Source organism: Callithrix jacchus, chromosome 15 (assembly GCF_049354715.1).
Source record: "Callithrix jacchus isolate 240 chromosome 15, calJac240_pri, whole genome shotgun sequence".
In the NCBI taxonomy this organism is placed as follows: domain Eukaryota; kingdom Metazoa; phylum Chordata; class Mammalia; order Primates; family Cebidae; genus Callithrix; species Callithrix jacchus.
The window spans coordinates 24884277-24898472 of NC_133516.1; the positions used below are offsets into that span (position 1 = coordinate 24884277).

Here is a 14196-nt window from a genome sequence, read left to right on the forward strand (position 1 = left end):
CTTTAAAACGTGGTACTGTTGAGCTGATTTTAACCTCTGATTCACATTTTTCATCATGAGTGGAGGGATTAGAAGAGATGATTTTAAAGATTTTTTTTTAGCTTTGCTTTGCTGAGTGCCTACTGTATATGAAGTACTGTAGAAAATGACCATGGAAAACAAAGACTCTTATAGTTCTTCCCTTTTAGATCAGGAGTTGGCAAACTATGATGAGTGGGTCAAATTGGGCCACACTCATTCATTTACTTACCTTGTATAGCTGCTTTAGTGCTACAGTGGCAGAATTGGGTAGTTGCAGCAGAGACCATGTGACCTGCAAGCTGAAAATATTTACTCTCTAGCTTTTTACAGACAATGTTTGCCAATCCCTGCCCCAGATGAACTTCTGATCTAATCTAAGACATATCTAAAAAGAACTAATTTTAAACAGGTGTTTATAGGACACGTAGACAAAATGCCAGGAGTAGTTTAAATAAAGCTAGCATGTAATTAAGGAAAATATGCTTCTTTATTAGCACCAATTTTCCATTTTAGTTGTATCTTAACATCATCTAATAATTCCCAAAGATTCAGGTATTGTACCTCACAGTCATCATCATCATTATTATTACTTTTTTCTGTGTAAAGTGCACAAATCTAAATATGCAGCTTGATGCCTTTTTATAACTGTAATCACTATCCATATAAAGACACAAAACATTTCCAGTACTCTAGAAAGACTCCCTTTAGTTCTTTCCGCAACATTCCACCTTCCCCAGAGATAATTTTTATTTTTATTTTTTACTTATATCACTATAGATCAGTTTTGAACTTCATATAAATGGGATCTTCAGCATACGTGATTACTTACGGCTTCCTTTACTCAACATCGATATTACTGTGCCTGCTGGTAGCTTGTTCCTTTTTTTGCTGTGTAATATTCCATTGTGGGAATTTGAATTGTTTCTACTCTTTGGTAGGTGTGAATAAAGCTGATTAAAACATTTTGTCTAAGTCCTTTTGTGTACGTATCCACTAATTTCTCTTGAATATATACTTGGGAGGTAGGATTTTTAACATATTATAGAGCCCTTACCAGAAAGTTTTTGTTTAATAGGGCAAAGGGGGAGGCACGAATCAATGACACGCTTTCACTTACTTTATAAGTTCACTAAGTCCCCTGCTTCATGACAAAGTGGTGACTTTACATTTCTTCATAAGCTGTGTGACTAAGGCAACTTGCATTTTGACTAAATCAAACAGGTTTTATTCCTGATACCAGGTCTTCTTGGTATCAGAAGAGGTGTCTAGAGATCTTTGCTAAGAATTATGGTAACAGGTTGAAAGTGCTGTGATCATCTAGTAGTCTTTGACATGGTTGAGGGATTAGAGATGTGTTGGGGAGGCATGTGACAGAAGAATGTGATCATTTGTATTTAGTATATTTTGAAAATTCTTATATATTGAATATAGTATCTTTAAAATTACCTTATTGCTTGAATAAGTCATAGACTTATTTTTATTTATTTATTTTTTTGGAGATGGAGTCTCGCTCTTGTCACCCAGGCTGGAATGCAGTGGTGCACTCTCTGCTCACTGCAGTCTTCACCTTCCAGGTTCAAGCAATTCTCCTGCCTTAGCCTCCTGAGTAGCTGGGATTACAGGCATGCGCCACCACACCCAGCAAATACATGTTTTTTTGTATTCTTAGTAGAGATGGGGTTTCACCCTGTTGGCCAGGCTGGTCTCAAACTCCTAACCTTAGGAGGTGATCTGCCTGCCTCAACCTCCCAAAGTGCTAGGATTACAGGTATGTGCCACTGCGCCTAGCCTTTGAATAGGTCATAGACTTCTTAATTTCATTTATTGTATTTTTAACTTTTAGAATGTGTTTGCTTTTTTTAGAGTTTCTATTTTTCTTAAATTTGATACTGCATCTAATTTGTACATCTTTTCCTGTGTACTTAAAAATTGCCATTTTAAAGTTCTTTTCTGCTATAATATTTCTAACATCTGTGGTTCTGCTGGGTGGGTTCCCTTTTGATTGTTTTCCTCTTATTCGTGTTATCCTGCTTCTTTACGTGTCTTAAAATTTTCTGCTGTGCTCTAAATAACATATAAAAGAACCATTGAAAGCGAACCAGTATTCTTTCCTTTTCAGGAAGCTGCAGTGAGGCTAATAAATTAGGTGTTGAATTTGTTTTCTGCTCCTAGATTTCTGCTGTAATTAGTTTCATCTCACTTCTGTTTTCAACTATCATAAGGATGAGAGATCAGTTTTGTGTCTTTCATAGGTCCTTTCCACCAAAAGGACTTCAGGATCTGTGAACTATGAGACTACAGAAATGTTCCATTGCTTTTATATCACCATTCTCAGCCGGCTACACTGCTGTACCCTCAGTAAGTGCCCTACAAAGGTGATCTAATGTGTGGGGACAAATAACTCTCTATTTTAGGATCCTCCAGATTCTAACTTGTCATGCCAGCCTACATCATTAAAAGCTCCACTCCTTGTCCCATCAGTTACTTAATCTATATCAGGTCCATTCTTTTACCCACCTGAGTCTAGGCTTGTCAGATAACACTATTTAGGTAAGTGTCTGCCTTCTTATGAAAGGCTTTTTTTTTTTTGGAGTTTAGATTCTTTAATTTGTGTGCAGAAATTTCCATTTCTATTTTTTTTTAATTGTATTTTGGGTTAATTGTAGATCCATGTATGTTTGTAAAAAAATAATGTAGACATCACATGTGCCTTTAACTCAGTTTCCTCCAGTAGTAACTGTAGCACAGCATCACTAACAAGATATTGACATTAATACACTCAAACTACAGAACATTTCCATCACCACAAAGATCACTCTTGAGGCTTTTTTCTAGCCACACCCACTTTCCTCTCACCACATCCCCTTCTTAACTCAAAGCAACCACTAATCTGTTCTCTATTTCTGTTATTTTGTCATTTCAGCAATTTTATATGAATGGAATCATAAATATATAAACTTTCAGGATTGGGTTTTTTCACTGAGCAAAATATTTGAGAGATTGCCAGGGAGTCAGATTGATGGGTCATATGATAGTTGTATGTTTGTTCATTTTTTTAAAGAAACTGCTAACCCGCTTTCCAGAGTAGCTGTATAAGTATACATTTCCATCAGCAGTGTGTGAATAATCAAGTTTCTCCACATCCTTGTCAGCATTTGGTGTTGTCTCTTTTTATTTTAGTCATTGTCATCAATATGTAGTCACATTTCCCTGATGGCAAATGATGTTGGACATCTTTTCATGAGCTTATTTGCCATCTGTGTATTTTTTTTTTTTTGGTGAAATGTCTTTTTGTGATCTTTTGCCTATATTTCAGTTGGGTTGTTTGTTCTTTTTACTACTGAGTTTTGAGAATTCTTTATGTAATCTTTTATAGTATACTAGTCCTTAGTCTGATATAACATTTGCAAATACTTTCTCCCAGTATGTGGCTTTTCTTTTAATCCTTTCTTTAAGGATCTTTCATTGAGCCAAACCTTTTAATTTTGATGACGTCCAATTTATCAGGTTATCCTTTTGGTGACAAATCTAATAACTCTTTGCCTAGCCCTATGTTCTGAAAATTTTCTGCCATTTTTTTTTCCAGTTAAGTTCATAATCCATTTTGGGTTAGTATTTTTTATTTTTATTGTGGTAAACTCTACATAACATACAATTGATGATGCTAACCCTTTTTATGAGACTGACATGCTGCCAGCTGTGCAAGAAGACCATTCTTCTAACCTGTTTAAGTATATAGTAAAATGGTATTAAAGACATTAGTGACATGCAGCCATTACGTTACCACTATCCATCTACAGACTATTCATCTTGCAAAAGTGAAACGAGGATGATTATCCTAACCATTTTTAAGTATACAGTTAAATGGTATTAAATACATTCATGAGATGCAGCCATTACCACTATCCAGCTACAGATTCTGTTCTTGGAAAACTGAAACTCCATAGCCATCAGTCAGTAACTCCTCATTGCCTCATCCTCCCAAACCCTGGGAGCCACCATTCTACTTTGTTTCTTTGATTTTAGCTATTCTAAGTATCACGTATAAGTGAAGTCAGACAGTATTTTTTTTGTGTGTGACTGGCTTATTTCACTCAGCATCACATCCTCAAGTTTCAGCTGTGTTATAGTATGTGTCAGGATATCCTACCCTTTTAAAGCTGAATAATATTCTATTGTATGTCTGTACCACATTTTTCATACCCATTATTTTGTTAATGGATACTTGGTTTCCATATTTTAGCTACTGTGATTAATGATGCTATGAACACAGTATATCTCTTTGGGCCCTGCTTTTAAAATCCAAAGTAAAAGCAGCAAAAGAAGAGGTCAATAAAGCAGAAACAGAAATGGGCAGAAGCATCTTTAAATCTCCTCCCTTTCATATTCCTTTTGAGGGACTGTGTTCTCTTTCCGAGTCCACAAAAGGGCATGGTTTTAAGGGCAAGAACTCCCAGCATTGTGTCCCCCTCCCATCTCTCTCTCTCCAGGAGATTTAACGGTTTACGTTTAAATTTCGTGTGTGTGCGAAGAAACTAAGAGTCGATCACTGCAGCAGAAGTTCTAAGGAACTCCTTTCATTGGCCCGGAGTCTTAGAGAAGGTGAGGGTTCCTCCCAGGTTAAAAGTCCTCTTCTTCTACACCCCTTCAGACTCCATGTTTGGATTCCCTTCCACAAACATTCTCATGGAAGCTGTTTTTCTCTATCCTGGATTTTCCCTCTGGAGTCCCCTTCCACACTCTTGTGGAAGCCTGTCTTCCCCTCCTAAACTCCATCTCTCTATCTCTTCCCTTCCACTCAGTGTGGAAGTTGCCTTCCTCTCCTGGATTCCATCTTTCTGGATTCTCTCACTCAGTGTGAGAGGAACTTTCCTTCTCTGGTTTTCCCCCTCTGGGAACCCTTCTCACTCAGTGTGACAGCGGCTTTTCTTTCTCTCACTCAATGTGAAAGTTAGCTGTTTCTTTGTCTCTTCTCCTCCTGTTTCTCTCTCTTTAAATAAAATCACTTTCTACAACACTTCTTGAGTCTGGCATTTACTGTGCACTGTGCCGTGGTCTCTTCACCCATTCTTGGGGAGTGAATGACCAAGAACCTGGAGAAATGTCCTCTCAGGGGAACTGAGGGGGCACCCCTGAACCCAAATATTACACTTTTATTTCTACCTCCAGCTTGTCTTGATAATAGACCTTGATGATAGACCTGTACTTAAACCATCCACCACTTCTAATAAGAGAGAGAGAACTAGCACACTAATCATAAAAGGCAAGGAACAAGAACTATGAAAGAGGAAAAAGAGAAAGAATTATTCAGAAAAGACGGTTCTATATAGCCAGGAAGCTACATAATTTACTATTTAAAAAAAATTATTAAAAAGATCTAACAATTAGTGAATCTTACCATGTGCTGGTCATCATTTCCCACACTTGACAGGTATTAGCTCAAGTAATCTTTGATAATCCTGTAAAATAGATGCCATTAGTTTTTCCGAGTTATTTATTCCATGATCTGTCTTTTTGATAAAAGCCTCTTTAACTGAAATGAGACAATATCTCATTATAGTTTTGATTTGCATTTCTCATATTAAACATTTTTTTCATACATCTCTTGGCCATTTCTATGTCTTCTTTTGAGAAATATCTATTCAGGTCATTTGCCCATTTTAAAATTGGATTTTTTTTTTGTTGTTGTTGCTATTAAGTTGTTCAGGCTCGTTATATATTCTGGTTATTAATCTCTTGTCAGATGGGTAGTTTGCAAATATTTCCTCCCATTCTGTGAGTTTTCTCTTCACTTTGTGCATTGTGTGTGTGTGTGTTTTTTTTTTTTTTTTTTTTTTTTTTTGCTGTACAGAAGCTTTTTAGCTTGATGTAATATTTGTCTATTTTAGCTTTGGTTGCCTGTAGTTTTGAGGTCTTACCTCAAAAAATCATTCATTTATTCATTCTTCTGCATATGGATATCCAGTTTTCTCAGCACCATTTATTAAAGGGACTATCCTTTCTCTGTTATATGTTATTGGCATCTTTGTTGAAGATGAGTTGGCTATAAATCCATAAATTTATACCTGGATTCTTTTTTCTGTTCTCTGTGTCATGTTTTTATTCCAGTACCATGCGTACTTGGTTACTATAGCTTTGTAGTAAATTTGAAGTCAAATAGTGTGATGCCTCTGGCTTTGTTCTTTGCCTTGGCCATTCGGGGTCTCTTGTGGTTCCATATAATTTTTAGGATTTTCTAAAAATTTCTATTTCTGTGAAGAATGTCCTTGGTATTTTGATAGGCATTGCATTGAATCTATATTTTATTTACCTACCTCGGCCTCCCAAATGCTGGGATTACAGGCATAAGCACTGTGCCTGTCTCTGAATCTGTAGATTACTTTATTTAGTATTGTTATTTTTGTAGTATTGTTCCACTATTCCAAAAATGGAATAGCTTTCCATTTTTGGTGTCCTGTTCAATTTTTCTTTTCTTTTCTTTTCTTTTCTTTCCTTTCCTTTCCCTTTCTTTTTTTTCTCTTCTCTTCTCTCCCCTCCCCTCTTTCTCTTTTTCTCTTTCTCTTTCTCTTTCTCTTTCTCTTCTCTTCGACAGAGAGTCTTGCTCTGTTGCCCAGGCTGGAGTGCAATGGTGTGATGTTGGCTCATTGCAACCTTCACTTCCCAGGTTCTCCTGCCTCAGCCTCCTGAGTAGTAGGAATTATAGGCACCCATCACTGTGCCTGGCTAATTTTTGTATTTTTAGTAGAGATGGGGTTTCACCACATTGTCCAGGCTGATTTTGATCTCTTGACTTCAAGTGATCCGCCAACCTCAGCCTCCCAAAGTGCTGGGATTACACATGTGAGTTCATTTTCTTTGGTTAGTGTTTTACAGTTTTCTTTGTATAGATTTTTAACTTCTTTGGTTCAATTTATTCCCATATGTTGGAAATAGATGCTTGGTGCCACTAAGAAAAATTAGCACTGGCTGGGTGCGTTGGCTCACGTCTGTAATCCCAGCACTTTGGGAGGCTGAGGCGGGTGGATCACGAGGTCAAGAGATTGGGACCATCCTGGTCAACATGGTGAAACCCCGTCTCTACTAAAAATACAAAAAATTAGCTGGGCGTGGTGGCACATGCCTGTAATCCCAGCTACTCAGGAGGCTAAGGCAGGAGAATTGCCTGAACCCAGGAGGCGGAGGTTGCGGTGAGCCGAGATCGCGCTATTGTACTCCATCCTGGGTAACAAGAGCGAAACTCCGTCTCGGGAAAAAAAAAAAAAAAAAGAAAAAAAAATTAGCACCGAGACAAAGGATCTTTCAGCAATGCAATTTTTACTTCCTGGACTGCAGGAAGGGTACCTTCACTAGCCATCATCCATAACAGTGCAGTAAACAAAGGAAAACACAAATTTGTCCTTCATGCATTTGCTATGTCTGATCTCCGCTCATGGGAGCCAGACCTCGCAATCGAAACTAAAACCCGATTGCCTAACAATGTAAAACTTTTCTAAACAGGTAAAAGCAATGGAGAGCTGGGACATGCCTGTGAGCACATCCAGCACAAATATCTTGGTTAAAGTGCAAGAACATAGAATGTGCTACATGCCTGTAAGCATGGCATGTCTGACAGCTACATAGGATTGTGGTTAACAAAGTTATTGGCACACTTAGTATTTATTCTTTAACAAGAAAGGAAACTTTAAAAAGGAACTTTTCTACTTCCCACACCATACATTTTATGTTCTTTGTAGCTATTATAAATAGGATTGCTGTTTTAATTGCTTTTTCAGATTGTTCACTGTTGGTATATATAATGCTATTGATTTTTCATGTTGATTTTAGATCCTGCAACTTTACTAAGCATGTGTATCAGTTCTTACAGTTTTTTGGTGAAGTCTTTGGGTTTTTCTAGGTATAAGATCATGCCATCTGTAAACAAGGCTAATTTATCTTCTTCCTTTTCAGTTTTGATGCCCTGTATTTCTTTGTTTTACCTCATTGCTCTGGCTAGGACTTCCATTACTGTATTAAATACAAGTGATGAAAGTAGGCATATTTGTCTTGTTCCAGATCTTGGAGGAAAGATCTTTAATTTTTCTTCATTCAGTATGGTGTTAGCTGTGGGTTTATTACATATGGCTCTTATTATTTTGAGCTATGTTTCATCTATACCAGTTTGTTATAGGTTTTTATCACAAAGGTATATTGAATTTTATCAAATACTTTTTTGGCATCTATTAAATAATCATATGGTTTTTGTTTTCAGTTCCGTTAATGTGATGTATCATGTTTATTGGTTTGTGTACGTCAAACCATCCTTGCATTCCTGAGATGAATCCCACTTAATCATAATGAGTGCTCCTTTTAATATGTTGTTGAATCTGGTTTGCTAGTATTTTGTTGAGGATTTTGCATCTGTGTTCATAATCAGTGGTATTGGCCTGTAGTTTTCTTTTTTTGTTGTGTCCTTGACTGGTTTTGGTATCACAGTGATGCTGGCCTTGTAGAATGAGTTTGAAAACATTGAATTTTTTTTAAAGAGTCTGAGTAGAACTGGTACAAATTAGTAGTGAAGCCATTAGGTCCTGGGCTTTTCTTTGATAAAACAATTTTTTTATGCTTAAAAATTTTAATGTTTAGTGAAATGGGAGACTTTTATTATGGCCTCAATCTTGTTACTTGTTACCAGCTTATTGAGGTTTTCTTTCTTCATAGTCCAATCTTCAAAATCATATGTATCCAAGAATTATCCATTTCTTATAATTTTTAAATTTGCTGGCATATAGTTGTTCTTAATAGTCTCTATTTTTTTATTTTTGTATTTCTGTGGTCTCAGTTGTGTTATGCCTTCTTTTTCATTTCTGATTTTACTTATTTGAGTCATCTTTTTCTTAGCCTAGCTAAAAGTTAGTTGATTTTATCTTTTCAAAAAACCAACTTTTCGTTTTGTTAATCTGTATTCTGTTTTATTCTCAACTTTATTTACTTCTGCTATGATCTTTATTATTTCTTCTATCAATTTTAGGTTTGGTTTGTTCTTGATCTTACTTTGTGGCCTATGCCAGAGTGCAGTGGAGTGATCATACCTCACTCTTGCCTTGAACTTCTGTGCACAAGACACCCTCTTGCCTAAGTCTTTGAATAGCTGAGACTACAGGCATGCGCAGACTCCAGGATCTTCAACTCTTGGTCTCAAGCGATCCTCCTGTCATGACCTCCCAAAGTGCTGGAATTATAGGTGTCAGTCACCATGCCCAGCCTCTTTACTCCTTTTTTGATGTAGGTGTTTATTGCCATAAAACTTCTGCTTAGTGTTGCTTGTGCTGTATCCCATAGATTAGGTATGTTGTGTTTCTATTTTCATTTGTTTCAAGTTTTTAATTTTCCTTCTTAATTTCTTTATTAACCCATTGGTTATTTAGGAGCATGTTGTCTAATTTCCATACATTTTTGAAGTTTCTGAAATTCTTTTTATTGATATGTATTCGTCTTTGTGTGGTCAGAAAAGATATTTGATGTGATTTCATTTTTTAAAAATTTGTTCAGACTAATTTTTATGGTCTATGATAATGGTCCATTCCGGAGCATGTTTTATGTGCTGATAAAAAGAATGTGTATTCTCCAGTACTTGGGTGGAATGTTCTATAAATGTCAGTTAGGCTATTAGGTCTAGTTTATAGTTTATCTCCAATGTCCCTTTCTTTATTTTCTGTCTGGGTAATCTGTCCATTTGTGAGACTGGGCTGTTAAAGTCCCCTACTATTATTTTATTGGATGTATTAATTTTATACACACACACACACACACACACACACACACACACACACACTTGGGAGCTCTGATGAATATTTATAATTATTATATCCTCTTGCTGAATTGGCTGACTGCTTTATCATCATGTAGTGACCTTGTCTCTTTTTATAGTCTTTGGTTTGTAGTCTACTTTATCTGATACAAGCATAGTCACTCCTGAGCTTTTTTTGGTTTCCACTTGCTTGAAATATCTTTTTCCACCCTTTACCTTCATGTATGTGTGTCTTAATAGGGGAAGTGGGTTTCTTGTAGACAGCATATAATTGTTTCTTTACCTTTTAGTTGGAGAACTGAGTGAATTTACCTTCAGTGGTATTATTGATAAGTAAACACTACTGCCATTTTGTTGCTTGTTTTCTGATTGTTTTATAATTTTTCCTTTCTTGTGGTTAAGAGATTTTCTCTGGTGGTTTGTTTTAATTTGTTGTTTTTATTTTTAGTGAATCTATTATAGGTTTTTGCATTGTGGTTACCACCAGACTTACAAAAATATAAACAATTATTTTAAAGAGGTGACAACTTATCTTAGATCACAAAATAATAGAAACAAAAACTTAAAAGAACTTCCACACTTTAACTTTATCCCTTCCTCTAAGAATTTCTTTTCTTTTTTGAGACGGAGTTTCACGCTTGTTACCCAGGCTGGAGTGCAATGGCGCAATCTTGGCTCACTGCAACCTCCGCCTCCTGGGTTCAGGCAATTCTCCTGCCTCAGCCTCCTGAGTAGCTGGGATTACAGGCATGCACCACCATGCCCAGCTAATTTTTTGTATATTTTTTAGTAGATACGGGGTTTCACCATGTTGACCAGGATGGTCTCGAACTCTTGACCTTGTGATCCACCCGCCTTGGCCTCCCAAAGTGCTGGGATGGATTACAGGCTTGAGCCACCGCGCCTGGCCCCTCTAAGAATTTCTTAGAGACTTTTAATTGTCTCAATTTGCCTATTTTTATATTATCTGCCACTTAACAGGTTGTTGTAACTGTTACTGTTTTTGATAGATTTATCATTTGGGCTTTACATAATATTAGAGTCATGAGTGGATTGCATACCACAGTTACAGTAGTAAAGTATTTTGGGTTTTTCTGTATATATAAGTTTACCAGTGGATTTTATACTTTCAAATGTTTTTAAATTTTTTTAATTTTATTTTTCATGATAGTGTGTTTTTTTCTTTCAGATTCAATAATTACTTTTAGCAATTTTTTGTAATATGAGTCTTGTGGTGGTGAATTCTCTCAGCTTTTGTTTGTGTGGGAGTTTATCTCTCCTTCATTTGTGAAGGATAATTTTGCTGTATTATCCTTCAGGTAACAGTATTCCTGGATGGTAGTTTTGTTTTTATTTCTCTGAGCACATTGAAAATGTTCCAGTCCCTTTCTGGCCTGTATAGTTTCCATTGAGAAGTCTGTTGTCATACAGAGTAGAGCTTCTTTATATGTTACTCATTTCTTTTCTATTGCTGCTTTTACGATCCTATCTTTGTCCTTGACTTTTCAAATTTAATTATTATATGCCTTGGAGTAATCTTATTTGGGTCAAATATGTTTTCTGACCCTCCTGTACCAGGATATTTGGATTTTTTTCTCAAGTTTTGCAAAGTTTTCTGTTATTATTTCTTTGAATAAGCTTTCTACCTCATGCTTTTGGTCAACTTTTTTTGAACACTAATAATTCTTTTGTTTTTGCTTTTGAGTAATTTTCTATATCTTGTAGGCAATCTTTGTTGCTTTTCATTCTTTTTTTCCTCCTATGTGTGTTTTCAAATAGGAGAAGAAGCTTACTGATTGTTTCCTCTGCTTGATCCACTCTGATATCAAGAGTCTCTAATGAATCTTTCAGTTCAGCAAGTGTATTTCTCAGTTCCAAGATTTCTGTTTGATTTTTTTCTTTTTCTTTTTGGTGTCATGACTTGGGTGATTTTTAAAAATTACTTTGATTTCTTTTTTCAATTTCTCAATACATTTCTGTGTTATATTGGAGATCACTGAGTTTTCTTAAAAATACTATTTTGAATATTGGTCAGAGAGCTCATATATCACCATCTCATTAGTTTCAGTTATTGATTCCTTGCTTTGCCCATTTGGGGGGATCATGGGTAGCTGTTTTGTATTGTTTCCTGTAGATGATTTATTCCAGCCCTCTTGGTCTAGCTTGTTTTGGTTTGTATTGGATATGTTTGCTTACAGGTTCTTTACTGTTAGGTTGCTGCCTGCTTTTTAGCTGTCTCTGGTTGCCTTAAGCCCAGGTTCTCCTATGTTCTGGTAAAGAACCAGAGCACTGTCCCTCCCAAATGAGGGAGATTCCAAAGTGGATGTCCCAGTAGTGTGGGAATGTTGGCTAGGGTTTCTGCCCAGGGGACCTGTACACCACCTTCTACAGATGGTGCTGCTGAACATTTACTCTGTTTGACTGAGTTACAGAGTAGAATTTCCAGAGCTAGAGATGGTACTGTTGCCTCCCTGCTTTGTTTCTGCCTATCCCCAGGAATATTTCTCCCTTCTGGCATTTGAGATGCATCCTGTGGGGTAAGATAAGGGACAGTCTTCTGCCAGAGAACATTAGATGGTAAGGAAGCTGGAATTATACCTCACTCTTGCTTTTTCCAGTGTAGAAATATTGAGTTGTGGGAAAATCTTTTGCCTATTAGGTGCTAGCCAGAATGAGGGGAGGAACATCATGGATGTGGAAGTCCAATTATTTTACCATCTGCTAACATATGTATTTTTTGACTTCTCTGTGGCCCCTGGAACTGTCTCATCTTCATACTTGAGTTCTGGGATATTTCTGGTAATAATCTTGGCCGTGTGTTTTGTTTTTGGTTTTCTGTGAGAGGAGTAAAGCCAGCCTGCTTCTGTGCTGCCGTTTTGGAACTAGAAAGCCTCGTGATTAATTTTTGTTTGTTGAGTTATCCTGTATTCCAGGAATAAATCCCACTGGGTCATGGTGCATAATCATTTTAATATGTTGCCAAATCTGATTTGTTAGTATTTTATTGAGGATTTTTGTATCACTGTTCATGAAAGATATTGGTCTGTAGTTTTCTTTTCTAGTACTATCTTTGTGTGGCCTTGGTATTTGGGTAGTGTTGGCCTAATAAAACAAGTTTAGGAGTATTCTCTCCTCTTTAATTTTTTGGAAACGTTTGATAAGGACTGGTGTTAATTTTTTTTAAATGGTTGGTAGAATTCACCAGTGAAACTGTCAGGTTCAGGACTTTTCTTTGTTGAAATATTTTTGATTACTTATTCGGTCTCTCTGCTAACTATAGGTCTGTTTAGATTTTCTCTTTCTTCATGGTTTAGTCTTGATAGGTTTTGTGTTTCTAGGAGTTTTTCCCATTTCATTTAGGTTATCTAGTCTGTTCACATTTACTTGCTCATAGGACTCTATTATCCTATTTATTTCTCTAGAATTGTTTGAAATGTTCTCACTTTTATTTCTGATTTTAGTAATTTGAGTCTACTTTCTCTCTTAATTCCATATAGCTAAAGGTTTGTGTTTTTGTTTATCTATTCAAATAAACAACTTTTGGTTTCCTTAATCTTCTTCTACTGTTTTTCTGTTCTCTATTTTGTGTAACTCTGCCCTCATCTTTATTATTTTTTTCCTCCTGCTAGCCTTGTGTTTAGTTTGTTCTTGTTTTACTAGTTTCTTAAGTTTTAAACTAGGTTCTTGATTAGAGATCTTTCTTGTTTTGTAATGTAAGCATTTAGAGCAGCTGTGTATTTCCTCCTTAGCAGTGCTTTCACTGTATACCATAAATTTTGGTGTGTTATGTTTTTGTTTTCATTCATATGTAAGTTTTTTTCTAATTTTCTTTTTGATTTCTTCTTTAATTCATTGATTGTGTAAGAATGTGTTGTTTAATTTCCATAAATTGTTGAATTTTCCAGTTTTCCTTCTATTATTAATTCCTGACTTCATCCAGTTGTAGTTGCAGATGATAGATTATATATCTATCTTTTCAAATAGACTGACACTCTGGTGTCTCACAGATCCCTTAGGCTGTATTCAATTTTCACTTAAATCTTTTTCCTCCATTGTTCAGATTGAGTATTTAGTTGTTAGTTATTGTATTTTCAGTTCTGTCATTTCCATTCATTTCTTTGTGTCTTGTATTTCTTTGCTTAGAATTTCTATTTCTTTGCTGAGAGTTTTTATTATTTCATTTGTTTCATGTATATTTGTAATTATTCATTGAGTTGTTTATATGACGCCTACTTTAAACTATTAGGTAAGTCTAACATCTGTGTTGTGTTGATGTTGGCATCTGTTGATTGTCTTTTTATATTCAATTTGAGATACTCCTGATTCTCAGTGATTTTCACTGGCAATTTGGACATATTTTGTATTATGAGACTCTAGATCTTATTTAA

The 14196-nt window shown here is 35.9% G+C and overlaps 1 protein-coding gene across 39 annotated transcripts in view; it reads left to right on the top strand.

The window, feature by feature from the left end:
• The window catches only part of DLG1 (discs large MAGUK scaffold protein 1), a 306584-nt gene that overhangs the window by 83970 nt on the left and 208418 nt on the right, over positions 1-14196 (top strand). The window lies entirely within an intron of this gene.